A 13,724-nucleotide genomic window follows, 5' to 3' on the forward strand; every position below is an offset into this window, starting at 1 on the left:
AGCAGTGCTGAGTAGGTTGGCACAGGAAGAAGGCAATGACACAGCTGAATGCAGTTCCAATGCTTTACTCACATTTCTGGCATAGACAGATGCCCACTTCAGTGCTGTGTCCTCCAGGTCAGGGGCTCAGCCAACTCCCAGACAGATGGAATACACCCTTCCAGCACTCCCTTCCAAATGTGCCTTTTCTGAACGTCTTCTTACTAGCGCTAATCTGAAGTACTTGTAGTTATGAATTACACTCAAGTTCCTCTTTCTTGCTGTTACTCAGAACTCCACTCGCATGACAGGCAGTTGTTGCAAACTTCGGGGAGTCTGGCTCACACACGTTGCTGCTGTGTCGTCGAGTCTTAGGTGGGAATAAAACTTCTATTCCTCCGGTTTCTGCTGTAGGATCATTAGTATAACACACAGCCTCAGATACCGGCGCCAGGCCTTTGGCGCATTAAACTTAGGAAAGGGCTCCGTTCTAGCTCCGATCTCAGTTCTCTCCTCCTCACGTTCCGTTCTATTCTATCTTCCTTCTGAAGAACTGATCTTTCTCTTTCTCTCTTTCCTTGCCAGCAGCTCCAGCTCACAGGAGGCTGCTGCATAAACGTCCTTTCACTCCATCCCTCTCCGGGGATCTGCCCTAACTTCCTGTCAGCTTTCCCCTGTTAGTGCAATCTAAGCTCCACCCACCTTCCAGCACCCTTCATGAACCAAAGCAGCTACCATAAAGGGTGCTCTGCTGTTCTAAGGTGTCCGTGCTGGGTGTAGGTGCTGGAGTCTGGGCAGGTGTCACTATCTTACCTGAACAGTGGGATACTACACCTCAGGAGGAGGTGCAGTACCTCTGTGGCGACTGAACCCTCAGGGGCACCACATAGGCACCTCAGTGCTCACTTCCCTGGGGGCGGTAGACAGTGAATTATTAATATCTGGGTGCAAGACTGGCATCTCGTCTTCATCAAAGTCGGGAACTGTTGAAGTAGGCGCATTGGGGATGTTCGGTGGTTCTTTTCCTTCTTGAGGACCCTGGGACAGGCAGGTAGGCGCTCCTTCCTCCCTTTCAGGCTGGACTTCATACATTGGTCTGTCAGAACCGAGTCGGCGGGTCACTCGATGCGGGGCTTTCTTCCATCGGTGATTCAGTTTTCCTTTGGGCCGCTTGTTCCGGATCAACACCCGGTCTCCTGCTCTCATATCTGTCCCTCGAGTAGGCGTCTTTTCACGGTGCTGGAGTTCTCGGAACTTCCTCTGCACCAGCCGGTGAAGAGTCTGTAGTTGATGTTGGTGTTCCCGAACCCAGGCAGACACCCCCGTCCGCAGGTAGTCTTCTTCTGGGTCTAATTACAGCTCAGTGATCTCTCGTCCCTTTCCCCAAACAGCAAGGTATACGGGTGTATCCCGTTGTACTGTGCACTCGATTGTTGTTTACCCCCACCAGTTCAGCCACGAACTCAGACCACTGTATATTCTGATCTTCCTCCAATGTCCGGAGCATTGGGATCAACGTCTGATTAAAGCGTTCACAAGCTCCACTCCCCTGAGGATGATAAGGCGTAGTCCTTGACTCAATCCGGTACAAATGATGTAACTCTTCCATCACTCGACCTTGGAAGCAAGCGCCTTGGTCGGAATGGATCCTTTTCAGGTAACTTAGTTGAAGTCTCGGCAAATGGCCTATGCAGCAGACTCAGCAGTCTGGTCCCAGGTCGGAGTCACTACGGCGAACTTGGTGAAGTGGTCGGTCATCACCAGACAATGTTCATACCTGACATGTGCCGGGTCCATAGCTAACTAGTCAATCATCAATATTTCCAAGAGGGCAGAAGTCACGATGGTCTGCGTCGGGACCCTTTACTCTGGAGTATTATCTTGTTCACAGCTACGACATCTTTGACAGACCTCCTCTACTGCAGTCCTCAATCTGGTGATACACCAGCTTCTACAGCCACTGGAGCATCTTCTCCTGACCGAAGTGAGCCCCTCTCTCATGGGCCTTCGTAGACGCCACGCGGATCAACTTTTCTGGGAGCACTACTTGCCAAGTAACCCCCAATTCTCGTAATAGCTGTACTCTACTGTATAGCATTCCATCTTCCAACTGGAGCCTTTCCCACTGTCTCAGAATCTGCAGAGCCCCTGGGGACAGAGCATCTCTTTCGCCGGCTGGGAAGTTGCTTCAGGGCCACCCACTGCCTCAGTTTGCAAGTTCTTTACCTGCTTGCTGGAGTTGCAGCACCCATTTTCCAGACACCGCTCTGATCTGTCCCTGCGTCACCACCAATAATAATAATAATACATTTTATTTCTATAGCGCTGACATATTCCGCAGCACTTTAAATTTCAGAGGGGATTTGTACAGACTATAGACATTACAGCATAACAATAATCACATAGATTATAACAAATACCAAGAGGAATGAGGGCCCTGCTCGCAAGCTTACAGTCTATGAGGAAAGAGGTAGACACTAAAGGTGGGTGGTAACAATTGCCCTGATTGTTTGGACCAGCCATAATGTTAAGTGTGTAACAGTACAGACACAGAGGGCTAATGGATGCATAAAGCATGTGGGAACATGATGCGGGGAACCTGGTTATGGTAAAACTTTTGACTGTGCCACCCAGGGATAGATTAGGTTAATGTGTTGAGGCGGTAGGCCAGTCTGAATAAATAATAACTAATAACTAATCGTATTGACCTGGGAAGTGCATTCCAAAGAATTGGCGCAGCACATGTAAAGTCTTGGAGACGGGAGTGGGAGATTCTGATTATTGAGGATGCTAACCTCAGGTCATCAGCAGAACGGAGGGCGCGGGTAGGGTGGTATACTAAAACAAGGGAGGAGATGTAGGAGGGTGCTGAGCCATGGAGGGCTTTGTGGGTGAGGGTAATAAGTTTATACTGAATTCTGGAGTGGATGGGTAGCCAGTGTAATGACTGGCACAAGGTAGAGGCATTGGTGTAATGATTGGTGTACCCCGTGGTAAATTGCGGGGGTGTGAGTGTGGTGACACAGGGGGATACCTCTGTTGTCAATCCCAGAAAGAGTTCACCGAATTGTGACAAACGAATGTGTGGCAATAAACGTTCAGGTCCGGACCTGTGTGTGAACGAGCATGTATGGGTGGCCACCAAAAAACATCCAGTGGAAGTGTGTTGCGGAGTCTTACCAGCTCGAGTTACCCCCAAACATACACATACACAACTCGTTCCCCAGGTCGGCGCTTCGGAGATGTGTGGTGCCTCCAGAACATACATTGCCAATACCAACGGTGCTCGTTTGTCATCAACCTGATGTGCAGGTAGTTGCAGGGGTGAATTCTGGATCTGGGTGTCTCCGCTGTAGGTGGTTCCCTGATGAGGAGCGGTCTTGAGAGTCCAGAGGCCCCTCATTAAGGGAGGGTACTGTCATGATCTATGCTGGATCATGACGGATAAAAGCACTAGTAACCTTTTTTTTTTCCTTAAGCTGTGTGCTTAAAGTTAGTTTTTGCCCCCGGTGGCCATTAGGGTCCTTGCACTGTGTGGTTTCAGTTTTAGTTTTGCCCCCGGTGGCCGTTAGGGACATTGCACTCTGGTTACTTTTGTTTAGTGCACGTGATTATGAAGCAGGTGTGATTGCTGGCTCTTGCCTATAAAAGATTGTCAGGTGGTTGCAATCACTGTTGGTGATATTGCTCATTTCCAACCAAGACTGGTGAAGGAAGGAACTACAGAGAGCAGCTCAGGGGAGCTCTGGTGTAAAGTCTGGTGAAGGAAGGAATTACAGAGAGGTGTTCCTTGCAGCTCTGACAAAGCTTGGAGAAGTAGCAGCTATTCTGGAGGAAAGCTGCATTCTGGTGGTGGACTCTGTTGCTGGGAGCAATAGCAACAGAGCAAAGCTAAGTGGTGTTATCCCTGTTTGTATTTTTCCCTGGTGTGTATTAGTACAGCGGTGGGGCCAGTGCCTGCACCACCCAGCTCCCTAGCAAGGGATAGGTGTAGGGTGTGCTAGGGTGACAGGTTCCGGCTCGGCGACAGGTGAGGAGCCTGTATAGGGAACGTTAGGAATGTGAGGGACACTGACTCAGGGGAGTGCAGGAGGTCTCCACGTCCCCGTTCCCTATCGCAGGGCCCACCATTGTAACTGTTTCCCCTTCCCCGTGTCTTGTTGTTTTAGTTACCGGCCTGCGGGTCGTGTCACACAGGACAGTTACACGTGCCGTGTCTTATTGTTTTAGTTATCGGCCTGCGGGTCGTGTCACACAGGACGGGTCCACGTGACACAGGATTGGAGAGGGTCGAGAAGAGAGTTATCAAAGAGATAGCGGATAAGACGGGAGTGGACCAGGCGTGCCAGGAGTTTAAAGATGAAGGGAAGATTAGAGACAGGTCTATAGTTAGTGGCACAGTTTTGGTCGAGGGATGGTTTTTTAAGTCGTGCATGTATGATGGCATGCTTAAATGAGGAGGGAAAGATACCAGAAGAGAGGGAGAGGTTAAATATTTTAGTTAGGTGAGGGGTGACAGCAGGGGAAAGGGACTGGAGGAGATGTGACGGAAATGGGTCACTGGTGCAAGTGGTTGATGCAAGGGGCCTGCTTACTTCTTCTTCTGTGACTGGTTCAAAATCAGAGAGTGAGCTAGATACAGTGGGGGAGGGAGGACAGTGCATTGTATGAGGTGATTGGGAGATAATTTCCTGTCGGATCTGGTCAATTTTTTCTTTGAAGTAATTGGCCAGATCGTCAGCTCGGAGCTCCGTGGTTGGGGCCTGTACCTATGACCGAGCAAGGTCCAAAAAAAAACAAGAATCTCTTCTGCCTCCAATTCTTTATATCTGTCATGTTCGGGCCGCTCATGAGTCACTTGAGAGAGAGTGTCAATGTGTGTATTCTCAGCCCTGGCCCGGTAAGCGATCTTGTATCGATATTTCACCATGCGGGCCACCCATCGATGTTCCAAGGCCCCCAATTTTGGATTTTCCAGGTGAGCTAGGGGATTATTATCAGCACGCATCAGGACTTTTGACCTCGACGAATACTCTGCGAACTTTTCGGTCATTGTCAACACCAATGCCAGCAGTTCCAACTTGAAGGAGCTGTAATTGTCCGGGTCTCGTTTCGAATCGTGAAGAGAACAGCTCGCATAGGCTCATTCCTTTCCTCCCTACATTTGTCATAGAACGGCCCCTAGACCATGTAGGCTTCCGTCAGTGTGAAGGATGAAGGGCTGTGAGAAATCTGCATCGATGAGTATTGGGGCTCCTGTCAAGGTCATTTTCAAGGCTCTGAAGGCTTGTTCCTGGCTGTTTCCCCATGGAATAGCTCGATTCTTCGAACCCGAAGGCACTCCCTTTAGTAATTCCAATAGCGGATTAGCGAGATGAGTGAAATTCTTCATGAATCTTCGGTAGTAACCAGTAAGCCCCAAGAAGACCCGCGCATCTTTCACTGCTGTTGGGGTGAGCTACTCTTGCACAGCCACTATCTTTTCACACGCAGGCCGCACTCCTTCACCGGATACAATATTATTATTATTATTATTATGCATTTACATTGCGCCATAAGGAGAGGGGACCCTGCCCGCGAGGGCTCACAGTCTACAGGGTTGCGTGAGGATACAGTAGGAGAGGGTAGAGCAGGTTGTGCGGTGGTTCAGTAGACCGAGGATCATTGCAGTCTGTAGGCTTGTCGGAGCAGGTGGGTCTTCAGGTTCTTCTTGAAGGTTTCCGTTGATGGTGAGAGTCTGATGTGTTGCTGCAGAGAGTTCCAGAGTATGGGGGAAGCACAGTAGAAGTCTTGTATGCGGTTGTGGGAAGAAGAGATAAGGGGGGTGTAGAGAAGGAGGTCTTGAGATGATCGAAGGTTGCGTGCGGGTAGGTACCTAGAGACCATGTCACAGATGTATGGAGGAGACAGGTTGTGAATGGCTTTGTACGTCATGGTTAGGGTTTTGAATTGGAGCCTCTGTGCAATAGGAAGCCAGTGAAGGGCTTGGCATAGGGGGGAGGCTGGGGAATAGCGGGGAGACAGGTGGATTAGTCAGGCAGCAGAGTGTAGGATGGACTGGAGCTGTGCCAGAGTGCTAGAGGGGAGGCCAGAGAGTAGGAGGTTGCAGTAGTCGAGGCGGGAGATGATAAGAGCATGCATTAGTGTTTTTGTGGTTTCATGGTTGAGGAATGAGCGGATCCGGGAAATATTTTTGAGTTTGAGGCGGCAGGAGGAGGCGAGGGCTTGGATATGTGGTTTGAAAGAGAGTGTAGAGTCTAGGATCACCCCAAGGCACCGAGCGTGTGGGACTGGGGAAAGAGAGCTGCCATTGACATTGATGGATAGGTCTGGTGGAGGGGTAGAGTGATATGGGGGAAAGATGATGAATTCTGTTTTGTCCATGTTCAGTTTGAGAAAGCAAGCAGAGAAGAAGGCTGAGATAGCAGACAGACATTGTGGGATTTCAGTCAGTAAGGAGGCGAGGTCGGGTCCAGATAGGTAGATCTGCGTGTCATCGGCATAGAGGTGATACTGCAGACCGTGGGATTCTATGAGCTGTCCCAAGCCAAAGGTGTAGATGGGAAAATATGTCCCAAATACTCAATTTGCTTATGGAAAAGGTGACATATTTGAGGCTTCACCTTCAGGCCATGACTCTGCAGCCGACTCAACACTTTCTCCAGTCGCCGAAGATGTTCTTCAAAGGTGGCTGTGTTGACAATGATGTAATTGAGGTAAATGAGTGTTGCTTCAAAATTCAAGTTTCCCAAGCATCTCTCCATCAACCGCTGGAATGTCCCGGGGCGTTGGTCAGGTCAAAGGCCATCCTATTAAACTCAAACTCAAAAAGTCTCAGGCAATAGACCGCCATCTTCAGCTGGTCTTGTTCAGCTGTGGGCACCTGCCAGTACCCGCTGGCCAGACCTAGGGATGAAAAGTACTTCACCTTTCCCAAGGCAAACAGTGATTCCTCAATTCTGAGCAATGGATAGGAGTCCCGCACTGTACAAGCATTCAGTGATCTGTAATCAACACAGAAGCACAGAGTTCCGTCCTTCTTCCGGACTAAAACAATGGGTGCTGCCCACGGGCTCTCACTTTCCCGTATGACCCCGGTCTGCAGTATGTGAGCCAGCATCTCCTTTACTTCTTTATGGGTCGCCCTGTCCCAGGGCTGTGGGGTACTCGGTACCGGGCTGGTGTCAGTGGGATGTATCAGAGCGGCGGTGACCCGGTCCACGGTCCTGGGCGCCCAAATCATTGGTGGTTTGTAGTTGATGAAATGGAATAGTTTGTGACGCCACCTGTGGTGTTTGGCAAGCAAGATGTTAAGCCAACGCTACATGCAGATCCTCTGGGGCTGATGGTGTGTTGTGGGTTGCCCTCCAGTCCCAGGGCAGTGGGGTACTCGGTATCGGGCCGGTGTCAGGGAGAAAGTATCACGGCAGCTGTGACCCGGTCCATGGCCCTGGGCGCCCAATGTCAATGGTGGTGTGTGGTTAATGGAATTGAATAGTTCGTGACGCCACCTGTGGTGTTCGGCAAGGAAGATGTTAAGCCGACGCTGCAGACAGATCCTCTGGGACAGATGGTGGGATGCAGCAATGGTGGTATAGCCCTCCACAGGCAGGGCTGTTGTCCCAGGGCAGTGTAGATGTGGGGACACCTTGATAGTGTAGTGTCCGGCGCAGGGAATGTAGCAGTGCTGGCGAACGCAAGAAGGAATGGAGGACACCAGGGCTTGCAGTTTCAATGCTTTACTCACAGTTCTTGGTAACCACTCGTGCCCGCTTCCATGCCGTGTCCTCCGGGGCAGAGACTCAACCAACCTCCCGGGCAAATTAGGCTTCTCCTCTCCAACACTCCGCCAACATGTACCTTTCCTGAACGACTCCTCTATTGCGCCTTTAGTGTGAAGAACTCCAGTACCGTGGTACTCTGAAGTTCCTCCTGTCAGAAGTTCCTAACAACTCTACTTGTATGACAGACAGCTGTAGCCTCTATCGGAGACTCCTTTCTCCAGAGTCCTGGCTCTCTATTCGGTTGCTGTTGTGTCCCAAGTCTTAGATGGGAGTAGTGCATTTACAGCCAACTACTCCACCGGTGTCTGCTGTAGAACCATAAGTGTCCATACAACCTCGGGGACCGGGCCCCGGCCTTACGCTGAGAACCTATAGGCAGGGTTCCTCTTCCAACCCACAACTCCTCTCTGTTCTCCTACTCCTTCGTTCCGCGCTGTTCCTTCTCTCTCTTATGTAAGCTTAGGTTGCAGTTCTACGTCTTTCTCCTTCTGTTTCTTTCCCGTGCCAGCTGGCTCAGGTCACTGAGGCAGCTGCAGCACTCATTCCTCCATCCCTTCTTCCAGGGATCCCCACTCCTCCCGAGTGGCTTCCTTCCTCTCTGACCCTCTGTCAGACTGACTCTCCAGACTCCTCTGTAATTCTAAGCCTTCCCAACCTTTTATATATCTCAACTCCACCCACCTCCCAGTACATCTCGTGTTACGAAGCAAGGACCCACCAAAGGTGCTCTGCTACCCTCTAAGCATGGAGCCGCCATGTGGTCCTGCTGAACTATCCTGTGTGTGGGATGCAGGTGTTGGAGTGTGGAAAGGAGTTCCCAACTTACCTAGGTGGTGGGGCACTACACCTTAGGAAAAGGTGCAGTACCTCTGTGGCGACTGAGCCTCAGGGGTGCCACATTTATACATCTGAGGAGGTATATGCCAATATCTTTCCCGATCTGGTGCAGCACTTCCTGTAGGAATTTCGTGGGTGATAGCTTGAGTGCACTCAAAGTCATCTTAATGACGGGCAAAGACCTCGTGATATCACTCTAGCACAGATTCCACCTGTTGTACCTGCTGAGGCGAAAGTCCCGTCAATTCTGCTCGCATTTGCTCCAAGATTCGGCGCCCCTCCGTTGTGCATCCAGATGGGTTCTCCGGTGTCACTGTAACTGCTAGGGTCCAGGGATCCCCTTGCATTACTGCCAACTGCATGACCTCCAGATGCACTAATTCTTCTGGCATTTCCAGGACCTGAGCCGCTTCACTCTTAGGAGAAAGGGTGAGGCTATCTTCTCCCAGATTGACGCACTGCACTGCAACGTTACCGTCATGGACTGTGGCTAATGTCCGAGCTATGAGGAGTCCTGGGGGTACCTGATCCACTGATGTCGACTCTATCTGCACCTTCACCCCCTCGAGGGGCATACAGACTCTCACTGACATCATAAATACCATCTGTCCAGGCGGTAGCGTAAGTTTAGCAGCTACAGGAACCATCACCTTTCCTTGAAATTTCCCTTTGCTTGACATTTCCTGAGCCTGGGCAGCTCGAATCAGTTGCTCAAATACCTTTCTTTGGGGCATTGGCTGGCTCCAACGGTCCAAAAAGGCCTATTGCGGCTCACTTATCAAGAGAGATCCAATTTCTTTCAGTACATTCATCCCGAGAGCCATCACAGGCCCGCCACCAACATCCCCGGTGACCAACACGACCCTTTTTTGGCCTACATCTCTTCCACGCACTCTATTTTCCATCCAGACCACCCCTGCGACTGTGATGGGAAACTGGTTGGCTGCCGTCAGTCTGATCACCGGGCCCCACTCCAGCCACGCCACTTCTGGAAAATGACATCTAAAGTAAGCTTCTGACATGGTGGTCACTTGTGATCCGGTATCAATTAAACAATGAACTGCTCACCCATTCACCTCAGCCCAGACGATAGGGCTTGTAGAGATTAAACCTCCGGGACTCCCGTCTCTCCTCCTTAGTTTTTCAGGCTCCGGGCTGTGTCCCGTAGCCACGGAGCCCACTAGTTTAACGGCTGCCGTGGTAGGGACCGTCCCCGTCTCGCACAACCTCTGACGTAGTGTCCAGTGAGCCCACACTTGAAACAAGTCAGATACCATTCTGCACGGGGCTCTCCCATTCCCTGATGAGGCTTGACCAACAAGCGAAACACTGATACACTCCTTTCTCTCTACGTATTTTGGGCTAAGGTGGGCAAGCTTCTAAGGCTGGACAACTCTTCTCACATATCCCAAATTTCCTTCCGGATTTCCTGGGCCCACTCTGGTTCAGCCACGGGCGGTTTAGGTACCACATTGCTCCGGATTATCCCTGCCAAGGCTGCTGTCCCCCTGTTCCTGCTCTCTCACACGCGCTTCCGCCCCTATTTCTTGGAAGGTCATATGCGGTTTAGTGCGCAGGCGCTTTCGCAAAGCTTGTTTAGCAGGCGCGTCCCTGAGGCCTACCACAAACTTATCCCTCAGTATTACATCAGGGGGTCTCACTCCTATAGCTCCCACATAATCCCGTTAATGATATGTGCATTCACCTCCTGCAGTGTATTAATGTACTGAGTCACAGACTCCCCCTCCCTCTGGACATGGTGAAACAGTCGCATCCGTAATTCCCCAACGTTGTTCCAGGATCTGGATCACCTTGTCCAGAGTATCCCATTCATGGGGAGGAGAAAACATCATGGAACACCAAGCTTTGCCATCCAGGGCCATCACAGCAATCTTCGCTTGCATAGCAGGGGTCATGGGATGCATTCTCAACATGCTTTTAACCCGCTCGGTCCAGTCCCACAGCATTATATTACTGCCAGTAAATTTTGGGAGATTGCTGAGCATGGCCCCTCAGTGGCAAGCTAGACCTCGAGGCACTCATAATGGATTGGTCTGCTGCCTCTGCGTTCAAGGACTGCATCTTGCCGACTACGCCTAATGTAAAGTAGGTAAACGGATGCAGTATCGCAAAGGCACAGAGCAAGGGTTAACAGGAGTGCGGTTTAATTAACAATAATTAACTCCTCGCAGAGAGATAACAGGAAGGGAGAAGACAGGTTAAACAATATAAATGTGATTCAACACAACAGTCTCACTATAAACTTTAACTTATCGTGACTCCGCTGTATTTTAGTCTCCTGTAGTCCGATAGATGATGAATGGCGGCGGAGGCCGACACTGCGTCTTCAGGCTTTCCCCGCCCAGCACATGGTCACGTTTCTGGCGGCAGCGGGCGGTCACCGGTTTTGCCCGTTGAGCCCCTAGTCCATTCAGCGGCAGAGCCAAATTGTGAAGCTCGACACAAGCCTCTCCTCAGTGTGTGCTCCCCTGCGCACCCGCCAACAACTGGATGCATTCATCCATCAGGGATTTCATGTGAACAGGAAAAAAACATTACTCTGAAGTGACAGAGCCATTAACTTCAATTATCAAACACTATTTTATTTTTACTCCAAAGGCAGATATGGTCGAATAAAAGCTGCTTATTTTGGACTTCGTTCAATAACTGAAGTCTGTGGATTCAATGAGCGCATGTGCGAAACCCAGCTTTCAAGGGTTCAGGCGGAACCCCGCCATAGTCATGAATGTGTGGCTGAAATGCAATGTGGACCAAGCCTTATATATACTGTACATGTTTTATGGTGCAGCATGGCCTTTGAAATGCATTAAAATAAGTAGGACGTTATTGTCCCAGCAGAGGACACCATCACTGACTGCTGCTTCATCTGGGAACACAGGAATAAATAGACAGCAACTAAAAGAGGACTCAAATCCTCCAAAAATACAAAAAACAGCAGAAAAAAAGGCAGCAAAGTATTTACCTGCCTAGGCCTCCAGCCAAATGCACTTCAGGGTGCAGCAGGCCCATGTGGTTAAGATGGCAGTGACACAGGTGCAAAAATACTGATGAGACAGCCACTCACTACCTACCAATCGATGGAGGGGGTGGCTGCTTAGTATATGATTGCACAATGAGGACTGGTATGTAGCACTGTTCACACAGTGGAGATTCACAGCATCCAGGTTACCAGCCTATTAGTTATGCCCTTCTATTAGATCAGGCAGGCTGCCCAGCGCTATCAAGATGCATCCCATGTGAACAGGCATCACAGTTTACAAGACAATGGGCCTAGCAGCACCCTGATATTAAAGTGAAAAAAAAAAAAAATATGAAATATGTGAGGTATCATCTGGGAACACAGGAACAGAAAGTGATAAATGTCCAGGACAGTATTTGTAACTTCTGTCTTTCAGCAGAAAGGGCATGATCATTAATGGGAGAGTATTGTGCTGACTGGGCAGGCAGTGTTTGTTAACAGACACAATGGCTAATGTTGGAGGGACTGTGGACACAACTGTGGCTTCCTCACTGATTCCCCCAAATGGGACATTGTGGTAAGCACTTGGGTTGGCATTGTTATGAGGGTGCTTTGGCTCCTTAACGGCAGGAGTTGCCACCAGATTGGCGACTGTAAGCGACATCTTCTGCCCCACCGAGCCTCAGTAGGTCTTCACCCCTTTTCATCAGACTGCTCTGCCTATAGAACATTAGCAAGGATACTTCGGTTACTTTGAAGGAAATCTTCATGGTACTCCCTTATAAGAACCTTCATCTTCCCGTGGCCATGAATGTGAAACTTGTCCTTTGCATTTCCTCTATGTAGATTGGTCCCTAGTGGGGCATATCTCATCAGGGAAAAGAATTATTATTTTCTGTAAATCTTCCTCATCCCTCCCAGCATAAAGACATGTGGGGGCTTCAGAGGAGGGTAACTTTGTGTATTGCCCTGGACTGTCAGCTGCTAAGGTCACAGTAGTACTGTATGGCCTGTTCTGCAGGGCTGATTCCACAGTACTAGGAGCAGGTCCTACTGGCTGCTATGCGATTTGAGTTACAGTGCCTTCTCTGTCCACTTCTGCTAATAGCATCTCTTTCTATCTCCTCTCCTCAACAGTATAATCTTCAAGGCTGAATGTGGCCCCTTCCTCAGTGTCAGGCCTTGCCTCTTTGAGAAGCTCTGTGGTGGAATATTATAACACTTGTTCTGGAAATCAATGGTGATCCAAGCTCATGGACTCCATCGATACCATACTTACTGCTGAGAACACATTGATGTTTAAGTCCCATCCCTACATTATCCTGGGATTGTCTCCGACCCACCAAAAACATTCACATACTGGCAAACTTTACATACACCTAACCCCTTTTTCAGCTTGGGATACTCCCTGTTTTGAGAACATTTTATCTGAATAATTGTGACAGTTGGAATTATTGGCAGCCTTGAAATCTGATTTTCTGAAAATTACCCGTTAAAGAGTACCCTGTAACCTGTCATAAATATGTAATGTTTTTTTTTTTTTTTAACCTGTTGTAAATGCCCCTGTTTTCCTGAATCCGGTGATGTTTTTCTTTTGTTCCTGTGCCTCTCCGTTCCTGAGATATGGCCTCATCTTCCTTGCATACAAATTTAGTCTTTTTTCCAACTGGGTGTGGTCTTGGCTAACAAGACTAGATTTATTTATAGGTAAGAGGAGACCATATCTCAGGAACGGAGAGGAGCAGGAACAAAATAAAAACATCACCGGATTGAGGAGAACAGCGGCAATTACACCAGGTAAAAAACATAGATATTTATGGTGAGTGAAAGGTCCCCTTTAAATGACTCCTCTATTTTGTAGGTGGGTGGAATTTCTGGTGTGATCAACTCTCAGGAGTGATGTTGCCTGCAATATTTATTGTTCTGTATTGTTCTTTTACGTTGATATTTACTCGCCCACATATCCACAATCTGTAGCTGTTAATGTGCAGGACTTCAGCTTATCTCACTGCTAAATACTGACTGCTGTCTTGTGGTTAATTTCATGGTAAACAGAATTTGTGAGGCCGTATCTGCAAAGGTTAGACTGCTTTCAACTTTGTAATTTTGCTCTTGCATTGCTGCTTGGTGAGCTATTGACATTT

General features: G+C 49.2%; 1 protein-coding gene across 2 annotated transcripts in view; it reads left to right on the forward strand.

The window, feature by feature from the left end:
- MAP4K1 (mitogen-activated protein kinase kinase kinase kinase 1) overlaps window positions 1–13,724 on the forward strand; it is a 210,778-nt gene that overhangs the window by 98,925 nt on the left and 98,129 nt on the right. The window contains exon 1 of one of the 2 annotated variants that reach the window (XM_073549099.1): window positions 13,321–13,377. The exons of the other annotated variant lie outside the window; for it this stretch is intronic. The gene's annotated coding sequence lies outside the window, so the exon portion shown is untranslated. Of the gene's footprint in view, window positions 1–13,320; window positions 13,378–13,724 lie in introns of those variants that run through there. 2 annotated transcript variants of the gene reach the window in all.

Source organism: Dendrobates tinctorius, unplaced genomic scaffold (assembly GCF_039654945.1).
Source record: "Dendrobates tinctorius isolate UK_male_01 unplaced genomic scaffold, ASM3965494v1 ptg000158l, whole genome shotgun sequence".
In the NCBI taxonomy this organism is placed as follows: Eukaryota; Metazoa; Chordata; class Amphibia; order Anura; family Dendrobatidae; genus Dendrobates; species Dendrobates tinctorius.